The sequence below is a fragment of the Triturus cristatus genome, chromosome 9, assembly GCF_964204655.1.
Source record: "Triturus cristatus chromosome 9, aTriCri1.1, whole genome shotgun sequence".
Classification (NCBI taxonomy): Eukaryota; Metazoa; Chordata; class Amphibia; order Caudata; family Salamandridae; genus Triturus; species Triturus cristatus.
This window is the reverse complement of record NC_140592.1, coordinates 428,486,961-428,509,963: the sequence shown is the minus strand read 5'-3', so window position 1 is coordinate 428,509,963 and position 23,003 is coordinate 428,486,961. Positions and strand designations below refer to the sequence as shown.

The window sequence follows — 23,003 nt, the reverse complement described above, 5'->3', positions numbered from 1 at the left end:
AATACCTTGTCAGCTCAAGCAGCAGAGCTCATCGCTCTGACACAAGCCTGTATTCAAGCCACAAATAAGAAAGTCAACATATACACTGATTCACGTTATGCATTCGGAGTTGTACATGACTTCGGCGTGCTGTGGCGAGAGAGAGGTTATTTAACTTCTCACGGTGCCCACATTCAGCACGGACCCCTCATTCATGCCTTATTAGATGCAATACATCTACCTACTGCAATATCAATTATGAAATGTAAAGCTCATACGAAAGTTACTGATATCATTTCCCAAGGCAATGATCTAGCTGACAGAACAGCTAAACAGACTGCTCAAACTCACACATCTGACATGACAAAGACAATAGTTCCGACACCAACACATTGCATGACGGTTAAGGATCCCGCTCTTGACGTAATTGACATACAGACACATGCTACACCAGACGAAATAAAGAAATGGACTGAATTAGGAGGGATCCAAACGGATCAAGGATGGATGACGAAGGAAAAATCTGTATGGTTCCTTCCTGACTCTATGGTTCAAGTTATCATTAATACAATACATAGTCCAGCGCACCTAGGAGAAAAAGCTATGCTAGACAGCATTCAACACATTTGGTTCAACAAACATTTACGAGCAGCAGCTAAACAAAAAGTTCGTACCTGTATGATCTGTTGTCAGTTTAACCCAGGTAAAAGCATTCCCATAGAACAGGGTGGATTTCAGCCTCCTGATCACCCTTTTGAAGTCCTCCAGATGGATTATATCCAGATGGAACGATGTCGAGGATTCAAATATGTTCTTGTAGTTGTCTGTGCTCTTTCCCGTTGGACAGAAGCCTACCCGGTCTCAGATTACACTGCCCCGACTACTGCCAAACAGTTGGTTCGAGAATTCTTCCCACGGTACGGTTTACCACGTGTTGTCTACTCAGATAACGGCCAGCCGTTCTCATCCGAACTAATGAAACACGTTTCACTTTTGTTAGGCTATCAATGGAAATTTCACTGTGTTCGACACCCCGAGGCAGCAGGTCTCGTGGAACGACATAATCAAACTCTGAAAATTAGATTGTCCAAAATATGTAGAGAGAAAGGTGTCGATTGGGTAGTAGCCTTACCAGTTGCACTCTTTTACATGAGAATGGTAGCGCACTCTCGAACAGGGCTATCCCCTTATGAGGTGGTCTTTGGCAGACCACCAAATATGTGGGGGACGCCTATACCTCGCAAAATAACTGATGTTGACTGTAATATGCTGACAGATTACCTGGCTTCCTTGATGTCTGCACTACAATCTTGTCGTTCACAGGTAGCTGCAGCCTTTCCCGACAACACCGAGGTGAAACCCCATGACGTAGTTCCCGGGGACCTGGTGTTAGTGCGGAATTTTGACCGGAAGACTCAGCTGGATCCTAGGTGGAAATCGCCTCAACTTGTACTACTCACCACGAGGACAGCCGTGAAGATCGAAGGTCGCAAAGGATGGTTACATTCAAGTCATATCAAGAAATTTCATGGACTACCGTCTGATGTAAACGTTATACCTCGCGTGTCTTCACCGATTGACTCAAAGCTTCCTTTGGTTGAACAAAGCGATAAGGAACTATACAAACTAAAATTACGGTCTAATAAGTCAGACAATTTGATTGTTTAAGTCCTCTCCAAGGTGAATCGGTCGAATTTGTCTCTGACATGTATCCCCTAGACCTGAATAGAGAAAGAAACCGAAAGATGCAGTTGAAAAAGCATGCGTACTGTAAATCACTGCGTAGTCATTGCACAGTGACGTTATTAATTTTGTTTTTCTTAAGTCTTTTAATAATCGCTGCAAGTATATTGTTGCACATATATTATCCTATTTCTAAACATGTTTACAATGTTACTGCTGAACATTCTTTTAGTGAATTACCCCCGCATGAGTTGTCCTATAGATTTGCGCTGCGCAATAACACTTTCATTAGTATGCTACATCATTCCCATCAAACTAGCAATGCTACAAATTGTTGGATATGTGGCCGACTCCCTCCCTATCAGAACTATAAGGGAATTTTGCCTCTCTTTCCATATCCGTTCACACACAATGGCTCCTGTGGAGCATGGTTTAGTTTAATTAATTCCTTAGATTCAAACTCAGTAGCTTATCAAGACAATTGGGTATGGGGAAACCTGAACCTAGTTTTACTCAAAGTCTGCTACCCTGACAAGGAGGGACTTCCCAAAAGAACAGGAACTGATCTAGAAAATGAAGTATATGGATTAGGGAATTTCACGCTTAATCTCATGATCCTGAATGTTGAATCCGAAGCTGCACCAATTTTGCCCGCTATGTCAGTATTTCCAGTTAAAGGTGAATTGTGTGTAAGAAAGAATGGTTCCATACATATGGGCCATAGTAGATGCACCACTGTAATAGAATTCAGTGATCAAGGCAAGTCTACATTTAGAGCTTCTCGCCATTCCTACTTCGTATGTGGTCAGACTGCATATATACGTTTGCCTCTAGATTGGGATGGTACCTGTTACATCGGATTCCTTTTGCCACCTGTTTTCCTAGCTCCTCCTGATTATCATAGAAATACTCATTTAGTACACAATAGACAGCAGAGAGATCTCCCAATCGTCGATTACACTGAAACAGCATGGGAAAAATACACAGATTTCAATAAAGGTTTCTTCCCCTATATAGGTACAGTCACTAATAGTAAGTTGATACGTAGATTAACCAGAACCCTTGAAGCAGTAGTGAACGAAACTATTTCCGCCTTAGGCAATTTAACAGAAGAGCAGTCTGCTATGCGGATTGTTGTGCTTCAAAATCGTCTTGTCCTTGACGTCATCCTGGCCGATAGGGGCGGAGCTTGTAGGGTCATCGGATCAAGTTGTTGCATTTTCATACCAGAAAATTCGCCGTCAGTATATAAAGCCATAACTCGCCTTCATAAGATTGTAAGCCAGATACACCAGAATCCAGGCACCTGGACTTGGTCCGGTTGGTTTTGGAGTGTATTGTCAGCCTGGGGATGGAGGGTCCTATCCTTCCTAGGTATTGGCTTTCTCATACTATTCAGTTGCTGCTTATGCCTACAATGTGGACCAGCGATTTGTGGTCTGTGTGCCACATCGTGTATTCCACCACCAAGATTTCATTCATACCGGAAGAAGAAAGAAGAACAAATGATGCTATATGAACAGATCGACGGATTGATGAAGATTGATATCTCCTAAGGGCCAGTAGGGGACAAGGAGGGAATGTGGAAATATGGATTTTTATGATCAGTTATGTCCCCTATCTTGGACCCCAACGGTTTCATGTATAAGTCACAAGTACATGTATGTTCCCTCCAGTTCCAGTTATGAAGACGCAAACACATGTGCGTCCACCGTCAACATGTCCTCTTTCAGATCCGCCATGAATGGGCCGGATATTCTATTCCTAAGTATGAAAGGCCACCGGCTTTATATGGTTCATTTATCCCATTTTACAGTCCAGGCGAGTAGGCCCTGATTCTGCCATTAAGCCTTTTCCTGCCTTCTGCCTCTGAAAGCTCCAGTCTGAGCTCGCATCTGTATCCATGAACTTTGTCCTACTCCCTGCGCGGCTAACGGTGCCTGACTCGGCCTGTCTGCCTGCCAAAAACTGTATTTCACCTTCAAGATTATCTGCTCTGCTCCGCTCCTCATCCAATGCATTCCTGTCTAGTAACTTAAGTAAACATTCTTCCAGCTACCGAGCAAAGGGCCCGGCTTCTCTGTCTTTATGCAAGTAATTCATAGCCCTGTTACTATGGAAGATTTCTGCCCTTGCATCTCATGTAGACACTTAGACGCTTGTACACGCACTCACAGTCAGTATAGAATAGATTTTGTTCGAGAGACCTTTCCTTTTGGATAACATAGTTCTTTAAACATAGGATGTTAGATATGATTTGGGATTAGGTTGACTTGACCCCCCAGACTTTTGTCTCCACATGTAGAGCTAAATGTCAAGTCCCCTTCACCCTCTAGTTGCACGTCAAATCGCACGTCATGCTGCTGCGCGCGCATCTCTGCCAAGTATTTTTGCTGACATTGCGAAATTCTTTCATGGAACCACCCATTTGTGACATCATACCTAATGACGTTCTTTAGTTACGCCTAGTTACACCCATTTTAGTTACGCATGTATGTCTTTATCTCTGTTATCAACTGTTACGCCTCCTGCATCTGTTTCACTGAAATGCCTCTTCTATAAAAATGATTACCTGTCAATAAAGTATTGTCCTTCACTTCCTGAACCTCCGTGGTGATGGAATATGAAGCCCACAATTCGAATTGTTATTGGAATAAAGCCCGTTCCGAATCTCTAATACCACGGATTCTGCCTCTTATTTTACTGAGCTATTCTTATTAATTTTCCGCATCAAATTAAGTACCGGTAATTAAATTATTTACCACAGTAGTAGAGAGTGAGTAGTAGAGAGTGAGTAGTAGAGAGTAGCAGAGAGTGAGTAGCAGAGAGAGTAGTAGAGTAGTAGAGAGTGAGTAGTAGAGTGAGTAGTAGAGAGTAGTAGAGAGCGAGTAGTAGAGTGTGAGTAGTGGAGAGTGAGTAGTAGAGTAGTAGAGAGTGAGTAGTAGAGAGAGTGTAGTAGAGAGTGAGTAGTAGAGAGTGATTAGTAGAGAGTAGTGGAGTAGTAGAGAGTGAGTAGTAGAAAGTAGTAGAGAGTGAGTAGTAGAGTGAGTAATAGGGAGTAGTAGAGAGTGAGTAGTAGAGTGAGTAGTAGAGTGAGTAGTAGAGAGCAAGTAGCAGAGAGTGTGTAGTAGAGAGAGAGTAGTAGAGAGTAGTAGAGAGTGAGTAGTAGAGATTGAGTAGTAGAGAGAGTAGTAGAGAGTAGTAGAGTAGTAGAGAGAGAGTAGTAGAGAGTGAGTAGTAGAGAGTAGCAGAGAGTGAGTAGCAGAGAGAGTAGTAGAGAGTATTAGAGTAGTAGAGAGTGAGTAGTAGAGTGAGTAGTAGAGAGTAGTAGAGAGCGAGTAGTAGAGAGTGAGTAGTGGACAGTGAGTAGTAGAGTAGTAAAGAGTGAGTAGTAGAGAGTGAGTAGTAGAGAGAGTAGTAGAGAGTAGGAGAGTGAGTAGTAGAGAGTGAGTAGTAGAGAGTGAGTGGTAGAGAGTAGTAGAAAGTAGTAGAGTGAGTAGTAGAGAGTGAGTAGTAGAGAGTGAATAGTAGAGAGTAGTAGAGAGTGAGTAGTAGAGAGAGTAGTAGTAGACAGTGAGTAGTAGAGAGTAGTAGAGCGTGAGTAGTAGAGAGTGAGTAGTAGAGAGTGAGTAGTAGAGAGTAGTAGCGAGTGAGTAGTAGAGAGGTAGTAGTATAGTAGTAGAGAGTGAGTAGTTGAGAATGAGTAGTAGAGAGTGAGTAGTAGAGAATAGTAGAGTAGTAGAGAGTGAGTAGTAGAGAGTGAGTAGTAGAGAGTGAGTAGTAGAGAGAGTAGTAGAGAGTAGTAGAGAGTCAGTAGTAGAGTAGTAGATAGTAGTCAGTCAGTGTCAGTCAGTGTCAGTCAGTCAGTGTCAGTCAGTCATTGTCAGTCAATCAGTGTCAGTCAGTGTCAGTCAATCGGTGTCAGTCAGTCAGTGTCAGTCAATCAGTGTCAGTCAGTGTCAATCAGTGTCAGTCAGTGTCAGTCAGTCAGTCAGTGTCAGTCAATCAGTGTCAGTCAGTGTCAGTGTCAGTCAATCTGTGTCAGTGAGTGTCAATCAGTCAATGTCAGTCAGTCAGTGTCAGTCAGTCAGTGTCAGCTAGAGCAGCTCTGCTGACCTGGTTCTCTGGCTCTAAAGCAGCTCTGCTGACCTGGTTCTCTCTCTCTAAAGCAACTCAGCTGACCTGGTTTCTCTGGCTCTACAGCAGGTCTGCTGACCTGGTTCTCTGACTCTAGAGCAGCTCTGCTGACCTAGTTCTTATGCTACAGAGCAGCTCTGCTGATCTAGTTCTCTGGCTCTACAACAGCTCTTCTGACCAGGTTCTCTGGCTCTAAAGCAACTCCTCTGACCCAGTTCTATGGCTCTGAAGCAGTTCTGCTGACATGGTTCTCTGGCTCTAGAGCAGCTCTGCTGACCTGGTTCTCTCCCTTTAAAGCAGCTCTACTGACCTGGTTTCTCTGGCTCTGCAGCAGCTCTGCAAACCTGGTTCTCTGACTCTAGAGCAGCTCTGCTGACCTGGTTCTTAGGCTCTAGAGCAGCTCTACTGACCTGGTTCTCTGTCTCTAAAGCAGCTCTGCTGACCTGGTTCTATGGCTCTAAAGCAGCTCTGCTGATTTGGTTCTCTGCCTCTAGAGCAGCTCTGCTAACCTGGTTCTCCGGCTCTAAAGCAGCTCTGCTGGCGTGGTTCTCTGGCTCTAAAGCAGCTCTCCTGACCTGGTTCTCTCCCTCTAAAGCAGCTCTGCTGACCTGGTTTCTCTGGCTCGACAGCAGCTCTGCTGACCTGGTTCTCTGGCTCGAGAGCAGCTCTGCTGACCTAGTTCTTAGGCTCTAGAGCAGCTCTGCTGACCTGGTTCTCTGGCTCTTAAGCAGCTCTGCTAACCTGGTTCTCCGGCTCTAAAGCAGCTCTGCTGGCGTGGTTCTCTGGCTCTAAAGCAGCTCTCCTGACCTGGTTCTCTCCCTCTAAAGCAGCTCTGCTGACCTGGTTTCTCTGGCTCTACAGCAGCTCTGCTGACCTGGTTCTCTGGTTCGAGAGCAGCTCTGCTGACCTAGTTCTTAGGCTCTAGAGCAGCACTGCTGACCTGGTTCTCTGGCTCTACAGCAGCTCTGCTGACCTGGTTTTCTGCACTCACGATGCACGCGAAAATATATTTAAAAATAATATACATTTATTATAAGTACAAATATATTATTTTGATGAATATCTTACATAATCTCTTACCTTAATATGTATATTAAAGACACATACAAATCATTTTGGAACATAAATATTTTTTTGCGGGAGTCGCACACCCAGCACGCCCCAGCACGTATATGACGTCACGCGGGATCCGCAACCGCGCAAACATCTCGTACCGTAATGCGCATGTGTCGCAAATGCTCGGGAGCAGGAGTCGCAGACTGGTCGCATACCAATCGCGCATATCACGTGATATTAAATGTATATGATGTAACTGAAAAATACGCAGCCGTCGCACACCATAAGCGGATCCTTCATGACTTTTCTAAAATGGCGGCTAGAATGCGCGCACCCACCGTGATGTGTACACTTTGAGTGCACGACTCCGAAAAAAATTGGAATGTTTTTTTTAAAGAAAATAATATAAATATATTAAAATAAAAAATGAAAACAAGAAAATTAATCAATATTTCAGTTTTAATGAAAACATTTTTTTTGCAATTTTCAGAAAAATATATAATGTTATTTAATGAATATAATATTTATAAATAAACAGTTAAAAAACTGTAGAAAATCAGTCCAAAAAAATAGATATAACTACTATCACACTTAAAAGTTAGCATTTAAAAAACCTTTGAAATTCACTGGAAAACACATAGGTTTCAGAGATGTTATAGTTAGAAATTAGCATTTAAAAAACCTTAGAAATTCACAGAAAAAAACATAGGTTTCAGGGGTGTTATAGTTAGCTGCCCATTTCACTCATACAAAACCATAGAAATTCTTCCGTTATAGTTAGTTCTGCTAACTATAACTCACGCGTCCGCAATGCCCTGCTGATGATGTCACATATCGCATCATTCATGACATGGTCAGTGACATCACTGATGACATCACTGATGACATCTAAAATGACATCACTGATGACATCATCCACTTGACAATCTGATACACCTCATCATACACTATTATAACCTTTCATCACTCACTGTAAAATACAGAGTACCATATTTGAAACCATTGACACACCAATACCAGTTTCTACATACCCACTCACTGATTCCTAAGTCTACGCAGACAACTACCCATTCAACAACAGAATCATCTATACATGCAGTCATTAATTAATAGAACACTATCAAATGCACTTATACACATCTATAGACATTGACACATCAGCAGTCATCTTAGTCGGTTATGCAGTCATCCTACTCACTCATGAAAAAAATGTATCGCACTTAAATTTACTCACTTGCACAATTATCCAACAACACCTAATTTATTCAAACACATAGTAACTCATCATTAATATGTTAAAAATGCACCATTACAATTATACACTCATTCATATAGTTACTCTCACAATCACTGACTCTTATACATACTTATTTATATACACCAACTCTCACATACAATGCATTTTATTCTTTTACTTTGTTGAAGATGTACAACTAAAACATATATTCGCTCACCAACACACAAATAAATACAATCAGTCACCCAAACAACTGTTTCCACATGCACTCTTAAACCTGTACACCTAGTCAATCAACCATTCATACATCTATGCATAGAGTTACACACACCCCATCCAACCAACCACACACAAACTCAGTGTCCCATACAAATCCTCACCCAACTAATCAATAACTAATATACACACTCATGTAGTTAGTGACCAACTGATGCAGCATGTTATACAACAACAGAGACAGTGCTGCACACATTCACATAGCTTAGTTACTAATCCATGTATTAAGTGAGACACTTTTAATTACTCACTTTAAAAGACAGTCAGACAGCTACTAAATCCTCCATCCAGACAGTTATATATCCACTCAATCTTCAATACAGATTGGTATACATATAATACATATTTAAATTTCAAACTAAACCACATTCAGTGGATGATGTCATCAGTGATGTCATTTGAGATGTCATCAGTGATGTCATCAGTGATGTCACTGACCATGTCATGAATGATGCAATATATGACATCATCAGCAGTGCATTGAGGGCGTGTGAGTTATAGTTAGCAGAACTAACTATAACGGATGAATTTCTATGGTTTTGTATGAGTGAAATGGGCAGCTAACTATAACACCCCTGAGACCTATGTTTTTTTCTGTGAATATATATATATATATATATACGTCTTTTCACCTGAGCGCCATCCTGTTTAAAATCAAAATAAAAGAGGGAGTAACCTTTGGTCCTTGTCTGTCTCCTGTTTGCGGCAAAGCCCATGAAGAAGAGGAAATCCCGAAACGCGTCGGCTGGAGCCGGAGGCACACGCTAACTCACGAGATGCCTCTCAGTGGAACTATGCCTTTCACCCTGCGAGTGCGACTCCCGGAAACGGCAACCCCTTTTTTGATGAATATGTGTCCCTGCCTGGGCCACGAGCCACACCGCCACAAGATCCTGGTGGGTCTGCAGCTGTTTATTGGGGCAGCAATTGCGGAGCGGGGTGAAGCTGTCACTGATGGGGGTGTGTTGGCATCATTGTTGCCCTTCAAATTTGAACATTGGCAATCACGAGGCAGTTACCTTTGGGGAAGGACTTCAGGTCCCATAATTCCAAGCGTCTTTTCACCTGAGCGCCATCCTGTTTAAAATCAAAATAAAAGAGGGAGTAACCTTTGGTCCTTGTCTGTCTCCTGTTTGCGGCAAAGCCCATGAAGAAGGGGAAATCCCGAAACGCGTCGGCTGGAGCCGGAGGCACACGCTAACTCACGAGATGCCTCTCAGTGGAACTGTGCCTTTCACCCTGCGAGTGCGACTCACGGAAACGGCAACCCCTTTTTTGATGAATATGTGTCCCTGCCTGGGCCACGAGCCGCACCGCCACAAGATCCTGGTGGGTCTGCAGCTGTTTATTGGGGCAGCAATTGCGGAGCGGGGTGAAGCTGTCACTGATGGGGGGGTGTTGGCATCATTGTTGCCCTTCAAATTTGAACATTGGCAATCACGAGGCAGTAACGTTTGGGGAAGGACTTCAGGTCCCATAATTCCAAGCGTCTTTTCACCTGAGCGCCATCCTGTTTAAAATCAAAATAAAAGAGGGAGTAACCTTTGGTCCTTGTCTGTCTCCTGTTTGCGGCAAAGCCCATGAAGAAGGGGAAATCCCGAAACGCGTCGGCTGGAGCCAGAGGCACACGCTAACTCACGAGATGCCTCTCAGTGGAACTATGCCTTTCACCCTGCGAGTGCGACTCACGGAAACGACAACCCCTTTTTTGATGAATATGTGTCCCTGCTTGGGCCACGAGCCGCACCGCCACAAGATCCTGGTGGGTCTGCAGCTGTTTATTGGGGCAGCAATTGCGGAGCGGGGTGAAGCTGTCACTGATGGGGGTGTGTTGGCATCATTGTTGCCCTTCAAATTTGAACATTGGCAATCACGAGGCAGTTACCTTTGGGGAAGGACTTCAGGTCCCATAATTCCAAGCGTCTTTTCACCTGAGCGCCATCCTGTTTAAAATCAAAATAAAAGAGGGAGTAACCTTTGGTCCTTGTCTGTCTCCTGTTTGCGGCAAAGCCCATGAAGAAGGGGAAATCCCGAAACGCGTCGGCTGGAGCCGGAGGCACACGCTAACTCACGAGATGCCTCTCAGTGGAACTATGCCTTTCACCCTGCGAGTGCGACTCACGGAAACGACAACCCCTTTTTTGATGAATATGTGTCCCTGCCTGGGCCACGAGCCGCACCGCCACAAGATCCTGGTGGGTCTGCAGCTGTTTATTGGGGCAGCAATTGCGGAGCGGGGTGAAGCTGTCACTGATGGGGGTGTGTTGGCATCATTGTTGCCCTTCAAATTTGAACATTGGCAATCACGAGGCAGTTACCTTTGGGGAAGGACTTCAGGTCCCATAATTCCAAGCGTCTTTTCACCTGAACGCCATCCTGTTTAAAATCAAAATAAAAGAGGGAGTAACCTTTGGTCCTTGTCTGTCTCCTGTTTGCGGCAAAGCCCATGAAGAAGGGGAAATCCCGAAACGCGTCGGCTGGAGCCGGAGGCACACGCTAACTCACGAGATGCCTCTCAGTGGAACTATGCCTTTCACCCTGTGAGTGCGACTCACGGAAACGGCAACCCCTTTTTTGATGAATATGTGTCCCTGCCTGGGCCACGAGCCGCACCGCCACAAGATCCTGGTGGGTCTGCAGCTGTTTATTGGGGCAGCAATTGCGGAGCGGGGTGAAGCTGTCACTGATGGGGGTGTGTTGGCATCATTGTTGCCCTTCAAATTTGAACATTGGCAATCACGAGGCAGTTACCTTTGGGGAAGGACTTCAGGTCCCATAATTCCAAGCGTCTTTTCACCTGAGCGCCATCCTGTTTAAAATCAAAATAAAAGAGGGAGTAACCTTTGGTCCTTGTCTGTCTCCTGTTTGCGGCAAAGCCCATGAAGAAGGGGAAATCCCGAAACGTGTCGGCTGGAGCCGGAGGCACACGCTAACTCACGATATGCCTCTCAGTGGAACTATGCCTTTCACCCTGCGAGTGCGACTCACGGAAACGGCAACCCCTTTTTTGATGAATATGTGTCCCTGCCTGGGCCACGAGCCGCACCGCCACAAGATCCTGGTGGGTCTGCAGCTGTTTATTGGGGCAGCAATTGCGGAGCGGGGTGAAGCTGTCACTGATGGGGGTGTGTTGGCATCATTGTTGCCCTTCAAATTTGAACATTGGCAATCACGAGGCAGTTACCTTTGGGGAAGGACTTCAGGTCCCATAATTCCAAGCGTCTTTTCACCTGAGCGCCATCCTGTTTAAAATCAAAATAAAAGAGGGAGTAACCTTTGGTCCTTGTCTGTCTCCTGTTTGCGGCAAAGCCCATGAAGAAGGGGAAATCCCGAAACGCATCGGCTGGAGCCGGAGGCACACGCTAACTCACGAGATGCCTCTCAGTGGAACTATGCCTTTCACCCTGCGAGTGCGACTCACGGAAACGGCAACCCCTTTTTTGATATATATATATATATATATATATATATATATATATTCCAAAACACAGGTTTCTCACTCCCCAGGAACCTTTTACAATAGAGCGCACTCAGAGCCATCAGCGTTTCGTAAGCAATATTTCCATTTATTTTCGTCTCAGCTGCTTGCAATAGACAAACGCGTTTTAGCGTAACCGCCTTCGTCAGTGTCTATTCGATAATTGCATTGTGAGTGTTTTAAATAAAGTTTTCATGCAATTCATAGAAATGGAAAATAACGTTTTTAAATAAACATAGAAGAAGATCCAGTGATGCAGACATTTGTTATGTTAGAACAGCGGCCATCTTTGAACGGTCAATACATTACATTCATGTATAGGTTCATAGCTTGAATCTGCTTATATCTATCACTTATTAACTTTACATATGATTATTATTCATCCAAATAAATTTGTAAATGATATTATAATTTATTCGGCCGCATTTCATACTAATTCCGCCCTGTATGGGCTTATCCTCAAAGAAGTCTGCATTATTACATCAAATGGACAATGCAATCATTTCTGTTATGACCTATTCATGGGATACGGAGAACCATCAATTTAACTTATATGGACCCACATTTCCTCTTCATTATTGAGTCCTTTTGGTATTTTAGTTTGCAACTTTATGATATACTTGGATTCAAGAATACGTAATTGCTTCACCTGGTCTCCTCCCCTTTCAGATTTGACAATCTGATCCAGGCAGAAGAACCTGAGAAGGTTACTGTTGCTTTGGTGTTCCATTTCAAAATGACGGGCAACTGGGTAATTATGGTCTTTATTAGTAATTGCCCGTAAGTGTTCTAAAATTCTTTTTTTTGTGGGATGAATCGTACTTCCCACATATTGTTTCCCGCATGGACACACCAAACAATACACTGTGTGATCCGAGTTGCAATTTAAAAGCTTTGAAATCGGGGTTCTCCCTGTTTTCCCTGGTATTATATAGTCCTTCACTTTGTGGCTGTTTTTGCAGGCTTTGCATTTCATGCAAGGAAAGAAACCTTTGACAGGTATAGGTTTCTTCCTCTTAGCTACATAGTGACTTTGAACTAAATGATCTTTCAAAGAATTTCCTCTCCTGTATGTTACCAGGGGATTGTCAGTAAGCATTTTACCCACTATTGTGTCAGATTTCAATATTCTCCAATTTCTTTTGAGAATTTGAAATACCTCAGGTGATTTTTCAGTAAAATTAGTGATGATCCTGATTTTTTCATCTTTGCTTTTAATCTTATCCACAAGTAAGACGCTTCTTTCAATAGAATTGCAATGGAGCTCCGCTTTATTCAAAATTCCATTGCAATACCCTCTTTTCTGAAATCTCACTTTGGCCTGACTAATTGCTTTGTTCAATTCCGGGGTCTTGGAGCAGTTTCGTTTCATTCTTAGAAACTCCCCAAGTGGTATGTTGTTAACTACACTCCTCGGATGACAACTTCCTGCATGCAGGATTGTGTTTCCTGCTGTGGGTTTACGATAAAGGGCTGTTTCTATAGTGTTCCCTTCAATATACACTCTGAGGTCAAGATATACCACCTCCTTACTGCTCATGCAACTGGTAAATTGCAAGTTTTGGTCATTAACATTTAGAGCTTTGATGAAGTCCTCTGCATCGCTCTGTGGACCACGCCACAGGACGAACAAATCATCAATGTACCGTGTCCACAGAGCGATGTTATCCATCCATTTAGCATTGGTACCGGTCCAGGCAACGTGCTCCTCCCACCAGCCCACGAACAAGTTCGCGTAGCCGGGGGCGAAGCACGTTCCCATCGCCGTACCTTGTCTCTGCAAATAAAGTTGTTCAGAGAAAATAAAGATGTTATTTGTTAAACAAAACTCCGTCAGTTCCATCAGCATCTCATTATGCTTTCGATATTTCAGTGGTCTCCTCTTCAGAAAGAAGCTTATAGCCTCTAAGCCCTTGGTGTGATGGATCGATGTATACAAACTGACAATGTCCAAAGTTATCAATAGCATACCAGGTTCCCATGTAATGCCTTGTATGATACGTAGAAAATCCTTAGTATCACGTAAATACGATGTTAAATCCCTCACCATAGGAGAAATAAAACTGTCTATGTAAACTGAGGTATTCTCCAAGAGACTGTTCTTAGATGAAACGATTGGTCGTCCAGGAGGCCAGGTTTTGCTTTTATGCACTTTCGGCAAATGATAGAAAGTTGCCAATTCAGGGTGTTCACATTTCAAGAAGTTCCAATCTTCCTGATCTAAAGTTCCTTCGTCCCTCCATTTTGTGATCAAAACATGGAAGTCCGAAATACTCTTAATGTACTGCTGTTTACTGATCGGAGTGTAATGCTCCAACTTCTTCAATTGGGATAATGCTTCATCTTCATATTGTGTTCTCCTGAGGATAACTACATTCCCCCCTTTATCAGAGGGCTTTATGATGATGGATTCATCTTTTTTTAAATCCTCAATTGTTTCCCATTGTTGTTTTGTTAGATTTCTTCTTGTGGCATTGAATTTGCTTTTTTGAAGATTTTTTAAGTCTTCGATGACCATATCCTGGAAAGTATCAATCGCATCATATGCTGTTCTTGGTATCGGTTTGGATTTTTGTTTGAGATTACTTTTGCATGTTTTTTGTGGGATGCCACTTTCTTCCAATCTCTGAGTTACGGTAATATCTTGTTGTTCATCTTCTAACTCATGAAGTAACACAATGGTTGAAAGATCTTACTGGACGTACCTAGTGGGCTATTTTGCCCATAGGGACCCTCAGGATTGAAGGGGACTTAATCTCCCAACTTAAAACGGCCACAGGGCGTGTTTACACAGTCGGGAAGTGAGGGGACGGTGCCTGAGGTGACGTGTGCAAACACGCCCGGTGGCGTGTTTTAAGAGGCAGTTTTAATCCCCTGCCCTATTATATGCTAGGGGCTTACAGAGGAGGTCATGCTAATCACAGGGGGACCCCAACGCATAGTGTTTCCTAGTGTATGTGGGTGTTTTCACTGTATTATGAGTGTCTTTTAACATAGCACTGGCTCTAGGACTGGTTAGTCAGACTCAGTTACCACCAGTATCCGTCTGAAAAAGTAAATGGTACAGGATGATTTTGCAACAAGGCTTCTTTCTGCTCTTCTGTTTTTTCTTTCTGCACGTTATCCTTCTTCCTGCACTTTTCTTCGTCTTTGAGGACTTCTGTTGCTTCTTTCTGCATTTCTTTTTTTTCTTTCCGTGCGTTTTTTCTTCTTTCTTCACATGTCCTATCTCTATAGGCATAGTTAGAAATTAGCATTTAAAAAACCTTAAAAATTCACTGGAAAAAAAACATAGGTTTCAGGGGCGTTATAGTTAGCTGGACTTTTCACTCATACAAAACCATTGAAATTCCCCCGTTATAGTTAGTTCAGCTAACTATAACTCGCGCGCCCGCAATGCACTGCTGATGACGTCACATATTACATCACTCATGCCATGGTCAGGGACATCATTCATGACATCACTGATGACATCTCAAATGACATCACTGATGACATCATCCTTGTGATAGTGGCAGACCTCCTCTCCCCCTAATATAACCTTTGATACACACATTCAAAAATAGAAACTAACATTTTCAAAACCATGGACATACCAATACCAGTTACAACAACCTATTCAGTAATTCTAAGATCCACATACACATCCACTCATTCACCAACAGTCCTATACAGTCACTCATACATGTACTCCCTCATCATCTGTACTCATACACCTATACATCGTGTTACACAATGCCACTCATCCATAGAGTTACTCACACACATAGTCACTCATGCTAATAAAGAATCAAACATCCATTTACTTGCATATACAGTTATACACACACCACCACACTTACTTCTACAGAAACTTACACATACTTAGTCTTTTAAACAATCACTTATAGAAACACATACTTTTCATACAGTAACTCTTCCAATCTCTCACTCTCACATATACTCACTTATATACACCAATAGTCACATATGTATTTACTCATAAAGACTCTATTGAGACAGTCATTCACTCACTAATACACCCATGCACACACTCATCCACCCATACAGTCCTGCACACATGCTGTCTTCAACACATACAACCAGTGAGTAACTCATTCATGCACCTATGCACTACATAATACCCCCCACCAAACCATACAGACACTCAGACATTCATACTGATACTCAAAAAACCAACTAATAACCTATATAGACACTCATGTAGCTACTCACCAACCCATGCAGCCACGTATACACAAAGTGAGAGACTGATACAGATATTTACATATTTAAACATTACTCACTAAGCCATGTATTCACTAAGATACACTTAATCAGTCAGTTATACAATCAATTTTTCAAAAACAAATCATCCATTTAGACACTTATATACCCATTTATTCTTCCATCGACCTTGAGATATACATATATAAAACATATGTAATTTTCAGAAAAACACACATTCACTGGATGATGTCATCAGTGATGTCATTTGAGATGTCATCAGTGATGTCATGAATGATGTCACTGACCATGTCATGAGTGATGTAATATGTGACATCATCAGCAGTGCATTGCGGGCGCGCGAGTTATAGTTAGCTGAACTAACTATAACGGGGGAATTTCAATGGTTTGGTACGAGTGAAAAGTCCAGCTAACTATAACGCCCCTGAAACCTATGTTTTTTTTCAGTGAATTTCTAAGGTTTTTTAAATGCTTATTCCTAACTATAACGTGCCTGAACCCTGTGGTTTTTTCAGTGAATATATATATATCACACAGCGCCGTTCTTTGCACTTCCCTTCCTCCGGGAAAAACGGACTGCGAGACCACAACTTCGTGCTGCAATTTTTGATTTTATTCAGCCACCTTGTCCATCATATATATATATATATATATTCCAGAATAATAGAAAAGCAACAGTGCATCTACACATCAACCCTTTAATTTTGATATCAGTCACATTTGAGCTTTATGCGAAAGGAAACTATCCATCAGATAGGCATGTGTTAAATTAGCCGTTCAAATTCAAACACAGGTCACATTTTTGCATAGTTAATCAAGGCAAATTTGTGTTGTTTTCCAACCAAAATAAAAATAATGAAAATGTTTAAAAATAGTGAAACCCATTAGTCTTCGGGGTACGTATATAAACCTTACTTGTGATGGACTAAATTATTCAGATTAGTGAAGCGTGTGGAAGTTAATAATAGTCCTGCAATCAATGTAATCAGAGTTATAAAGTAATAGAGGGTAAGATGCTGATAAATGTGCATGCCAAAATTGTATTAGCTTCAGTAATAATTCATTTATTTAAAAGAAATAAAGGCTGCAGCCAAAGTTTAATGATGATTTTACTTTTTCCAAAAATAGGAAAGCAGGCCAACTAAGTAGTTTTGAGTCCTGGCAATATTGTTTTTATTTCAGATCTGGAGACACCTTGGGCTTGTATATAAGGTTCACTAATATCGTCTGCTTGCTGAACACCTCCTCATACAAGTGCTTTAAAAACAGGTAATGTTGTATAAAACAAATAGCTAACATTTTAACTTTTAATATTAATAAGCTGCAAATACTAAGAAAACCAACTGGAAACTATGTTAGGGCAAGTTAGTGCAAACCTCTGAGCAGGCGCAGGACAGTGGGCTTCAGGGCAGAATTTTTATTCCAACTCCAAGTCAATGCAAATCCTTGGGCAGGAGCTGGAGAGTGGGCTGTGAAGTAGATTTACTATTCCAACCCAAAGTCATTGCAAGTCCCTGGGCAGGTGCAGGACAGTGGTCTCTGATACAGAATTTCTATTCCAACTCCAAATGAGTGTAAACCCCTGGACAGATGTTGGAGAGCATGCTTTGTGATAGATTTTCTAATGTTACCCGCACTCACCTTTGTTTTTTCTTTTCAGTTTTTATTGTTATGGAACAATCACAAGAGGCAGCCTATATTCTATCCAGACGTGGAAATAGATTGCGTTCATTTCAAGGGTACATTTATTGCAAAGAAAGAGAAACTGAGCCACAGAGACACTGGAAGTGTGTTCAGTACTTTGCAGCATGATGCAGAGGCAGAGCGGTTAAACCAGGTGACCTTGTGTTAAAAACAACAGAGCATAACCACTCTGCCTCTGCAACACAAATTGAAGTGAAGCAAAAAAATCAAGAAAGAAAAGACTTAGGGCCTCATGTAGGAAGCCAAATACCAGTCGGTAACGGCCAAAATTCGGTAAATATCCCGTTACCGACCGGTATTTAGGCATTTGCGATGTAGGTGGCTGATTTCTGGATTCGGTATTTACCGAATCGGAATTTAAGAAATCGGTAAAATACCGATTCGGTAAATACCGAATCCAGAAATGCTATGTAGGGGGCACTCAAGTGAGTGCATCATTGGTGTCTGGATTCGTTATTTACCACCAACTAAAAGTTGATGGTAAATGACGAATACCTTTCAAAAAGCATTTTTGTGCCATTTGAACAGTGCCATGTGGCAGACATACATGCCCTAAGGGCATGTATAATTGCCACATGTGCACACATGCACGAATCAGGGGTGCAACAGGGTGTCAATGTGACACCCTGCCACCCATGATAATGCCTCCCCTATTACCGATTCGGTATTTACCGAATCGGTAATGGTAACTGGCTTCCCATTCATTCCTATTGGCCTCCAGGCCCATAGGAATCAATGGGAAGGTATGCCTCATTACCGAATCGGTAAATACCGATTCATAATTACCGAATTTTTCCGATTCGGTAAAAGGTACCGAATTATTACCTACATCACATTTACCGATTCATAAATACCGAATTGGTAAAATTCGGTATTTATGAGTCGGTAAATGTGATGCTACCTACATATGGCCCATAGGCACTACTTCCAGTGAATCTTGTGACTCAGTTTTAAGGGCGGTCTCTCAAAATATTCCACCCCATGTTGCATGCAGCATGTCTCCCATTGAAAAGTTGTGAAGAATGATACTGCAAAAAAAGCAGGCATGTAATCCACATCTTTGACCTTGTTGAACCTTTTCTGTCCTAATTATTCCTTTGAAACAAACAAAAACATTTTCGCACAAACAATTTATGTTGTATGATAATGAAAATGCCCAAAAGAAAACTAATTTTCTTTACTCCTCATAACTTGGTTCAACTTGGGAACTGTGATAGCTGGGCAATGGATGGGACTTTCAAATGTACCCCTCATTAATGTGCACAAATATGCATAATTCAAGCTAGTAATAACAATAAGACTATACCAGTAATTTATACATTACTTCCTGATGAACAAGCTTCTACATACAATCAATTTCTTTCAATTGTAAAAGGAAAAACAAAACAAAAGCCCATCCAAAATAATTATTGATTTCGAAATTGAAATGATTAAACCTATAAATTCTTTGCCTTCACAAACTCAAATTCAAGGTTGTTTTTTCCATTTCACATAGGCATATTGCCAGAAAGTCCAAAAATCAGCCTTATTAGAAGACTACTTTTTGGGACAGTAAAATGCAATTTGAATGAAAAAAAAATTACTGATTTGTGTTTTGTCTCTTCAGAATGTGTAGATGAGTACTACACTGCAATTGTTGAATCTGATTTTTGTTTTAAATGAGCAGAAATTGGCCCTTCTGCTTAACTACTTCGAAAAGACATGAATTGAGAATCTAAACAGGTCTGGGCGTAGGCATAAAAAACGTTCCCCTATTGAATGGTGGAACTGCTACTCCACCTGTTTAGCTGGTGAGGCATAGAGGGTTGGCATAACTCTTTCAATCGGGCTATTGGCAAAAGTCACCCTAACATTTATAATTTCTTGAAAAGTTTACAAAACGAGTTTTCAAGAAATGTGGCAGGCACAGTCTTTAACAGGTAGCCTGCAACTTAGTATTTCCAAGAAAAGTAGAGAAATGGCAGAGAGATTAGCTGCTAAAATTGAACAGTTTAGATTTCTTGTACCTGCAGACTATCTGGAAAATATCGCCTACATTTTCCATTTCTTATATTTTGCTCTACTGTTTCTTTGGATTACTTGCCTGTTTTTCTTTAAAGAAACAATTACATTCTTACTCTGCATTTCTTTTGTTCACCATGTCGCCCCTTAAGAAAGTCGCTCACTTTAAATTTGGCTTTACTTTTGAAACCTAGTCGATTATTTAAAAAAAACTGTTTGCAGATACTGTTTACATTTTGAAAAATACTTAAATTGTGACCTTGTTATGAATTTGTTCCAAAAATCGGGAACCGGTATGTATATTTTTTGAAATTGTAGCACATGTATAGGTAATAGAGTGTGCTAGTTCAGAACGTTACTAAGCCTCTCTCCCTCCTTCTTTTCTGTAAATGTTTTTAATATTTTAAAGAATGTAAATGATAGTTACCCACTTGCAGCTCTCTGGGATATGTTTGTCCATCTGGCTCCAGTGTGTTCTATATGCAATAAAAAGAGATGGTGAACCAAGTTTTGGAATAGTCATCGAAAGTGAAAATGGACTGCTGTCACAATGTCTCTAGGAATCTAATGTGAATCGCAGGGGTTATTACCTTAAAATGTTGTATTGATTCTTTTTACATCACTGGTCACATTTATATAAATAAGTTGAATTGAGTAACATCAGGTTTATTTTGTTTTTATTTATGTTAAATAATGTTATCCAAACTTTTAACTGGATTAATACAATTTTCAGTTACAAATAAAATTGCATTTGCATTTATTTGGTGTGCAAAAGATTGTCACAAACTTTCCTACCTACTAACCATAAACCATGTGCAATCTGTTTTTGTAATGATATTGTTTAAATGTATACCTTGTGCATCCCGCCCCATTTTTTTTTACAGACATCATGCTCAACTATTAATTTGGCATCGAAGAAATATACACTTTTTTTAAAAACCTGAATATTAACATGATTGCCCACCCATAGCCCCTAAACCTGCTGAAAACATACTGTTTAATCTGCTAATCTGCTTTTTATATATTGTTATTAAGTAAATACTCAAGTATTCTTTTTTATAAAAAACATACCCGAGTATTCACACACTTACTCACCCATAGCCCCTAAACCTCCTGTGAACCACCCTGAAAGTATACAGGTTAATCTGTTAATTTTAAATTGGTATTTAATTAATACTTGGGTATAGTTTTTTTTTTTAACATACTGAGTATTAATACACTTACCTACCCAGTGCCCCCATACTTTCTGCATCCCGTTCTGGTATTTATTTGTTAAAAGACATTATGGCAATCTATTAATTTGGTATCAAATTAACACCCAGATTTTTTTTACCAATACCTAAATATTAACATACTTACCCACACATAGCCCCTAATACTTCTACATCTTGTAAATATACTGTTTAATCAGTTGATTATAAATTGCCATTAAATTAATACTCTGGTATTTTTTTAAAGCATACCCCTGCATTAACATACTTACTCACCGCTCTTATACATTTTGCATTCTGTCCTGTTTTTTTTTTCAAAAAGGCATCATGTATAACTATCATAACAATTATATTTATTATAACTATTATTTTTGCTTCAAAATAATGTTTAGGTATTTTGTATTCAATACCAGAGCAATAACACATTTACCCACACATAGCACCACCCACAGCCCCGTTTTCACAATATATTCTTTTATCTTACACATATAAATTGGTATTTTCATTTTTTTGCAAAATGATTTACATTAGATTACACTAGATAGAGAAACACTGCCACCTAGTGTTCAAAATGCATGGTAAAGTCTTGCGTTAAAACAAGCGTGGGAACAGTTCAATCGAAGTATAGAATGCGGAGTAAATGTACTCTGAAGAAAAATGTCAAAGTAAAGGCTGTTTCTCGTCACAAAGTGCTTGAGAAGGTTTAGAAGAGGCTGTGAGAAGTTGGCCTGGTATATGCTGTCCGCTAGTTATAGTGGGCACCTTGCATAAGTCCAAGCAACCCTTTATTGATGATAGGTTAAAGACAACCTTTATTGAAAGCTATCCTAGTGATAGCTATGGAGAGCAGCCTTTAGGCTAAGTCTTGAAGGAATGTAAAGCAGCTTGTTTTACCAGTCTATAATGTCCTGAATGGCTAAATGAAAGGAGACCACACCAGGTATATATATAAAATAAATGTATTTATTACTTAACACACCCCTCTAGTCTCTTTATGAGGCTAGAGGTAAAAGTATATAAGTTACACTTCAAAATATTACAGTAAAGTAGCACAATACACGTTAGGCCCTAGGGGCGGACCAAACCATATACTAAAAAAATGGTATAAGAACCACAACTTAACTAGACACAAGGCCTAGAGCCTGTAAAATCGCTGGGACCCCAAGGAACCACCCAAGGTAGTGACACAGGGGACCCACGGGCCGTGTGCAGTGTGAGAACACAGCCTCGAGCTCCCTTTAGCTTCTATGGGGAAAGTCGCGGTTAGATTTTTAGAGTTAACACTTAGGGATGGACTAGGACCAAACCCTCCTGGACTTAGACAGTTCTAGGGTCAACCCTTACGGGATCACCAGAGTACTCGAGTTACCTCACCCAGGGAATCTGGGTGCATAGGTGTCAAATGGTGTCGGGTCGCGTTGTCGTTTTCAATGCCCACTGGCGAAGAAGTGCTGCTGCCGAGAAGACGCGAAGTGTCCGAAGAGATCCAAGCCTGGATTGTAGATGTGAAGAACATGAAAGCAGAGGGGACAGAGTCTGGTTCACTTGCCAGTGACCAGGTGCATGATAGACTAATGCCCATTGATGTCGGCTGTTTTCAGGTGAAGGAGGTGTAGCTTGAATCTTCAGCCACGAGGACCAGGAGGTGTTGAGGACAACCAGAAGCTGGATTTGAGCTGTTCCACAAAGGATGTCGAGTGCTGCAGTGTTGGTGCCAGGATTGGACACAACAAGCCTTGGCAACAGCAACCCACGCAGAAAAGAGAAAGATGCTTTGGTGCAGACCAGCAAGGTCTGAGGGACTCCCCCAGCTAGGAGGAATGAGGGCATGTCTGGAGCAACTAGGCAAGCGCAAAGAAAGTCAGAGTTACCTTCACAGGGACTGACCAGTTGACTGACCATTTGACTGACCAGGGATCGCGAAGGGACCTTGAGTGGAAATGCAAGGAGCGGGCTCATGGAACACTCGGGGAGTGTAGACCCACAATCTTCAGTGCAAAAGGTACTCGGGGTC

At 41.4% G+C, this 23,003-nt stretch overlaps 1 protein-coding gene and 1 long non-coding RNA gene across 5 annotated transcripts in view; one reads left to right on the top strand and one right to left on the bottom strand.

The window, feature by feature from the left end:
- The window catches only part of LOC146798093 (cytochrome P450 2G1-like), a 488,692-nt gene that overhangs the window by 287,740 nt on the left and 177,949 nt on the right, over nt 1-23,003 (top strand). The window lies entirely within an intron of this gene.
- LOC146798094 (uncharacterized) overlaps nt 1-23,003 on the bottom strand; it is a 526,362-nt gene that overhangs the window by 367,770 nt on the left and 135,589 nt on the right. For both annotated transcript variants that reach the window (XR_014968603.1, XR_014968604.1), the window contains exon 3: nt 20,206-20,254. This is a non-coding gene — a long non-coding RNA (uncharacterized LOC146798094). The remainder of the gene's footprint in view (nt 1-20,205; nt 20,255-23,003) is intronic.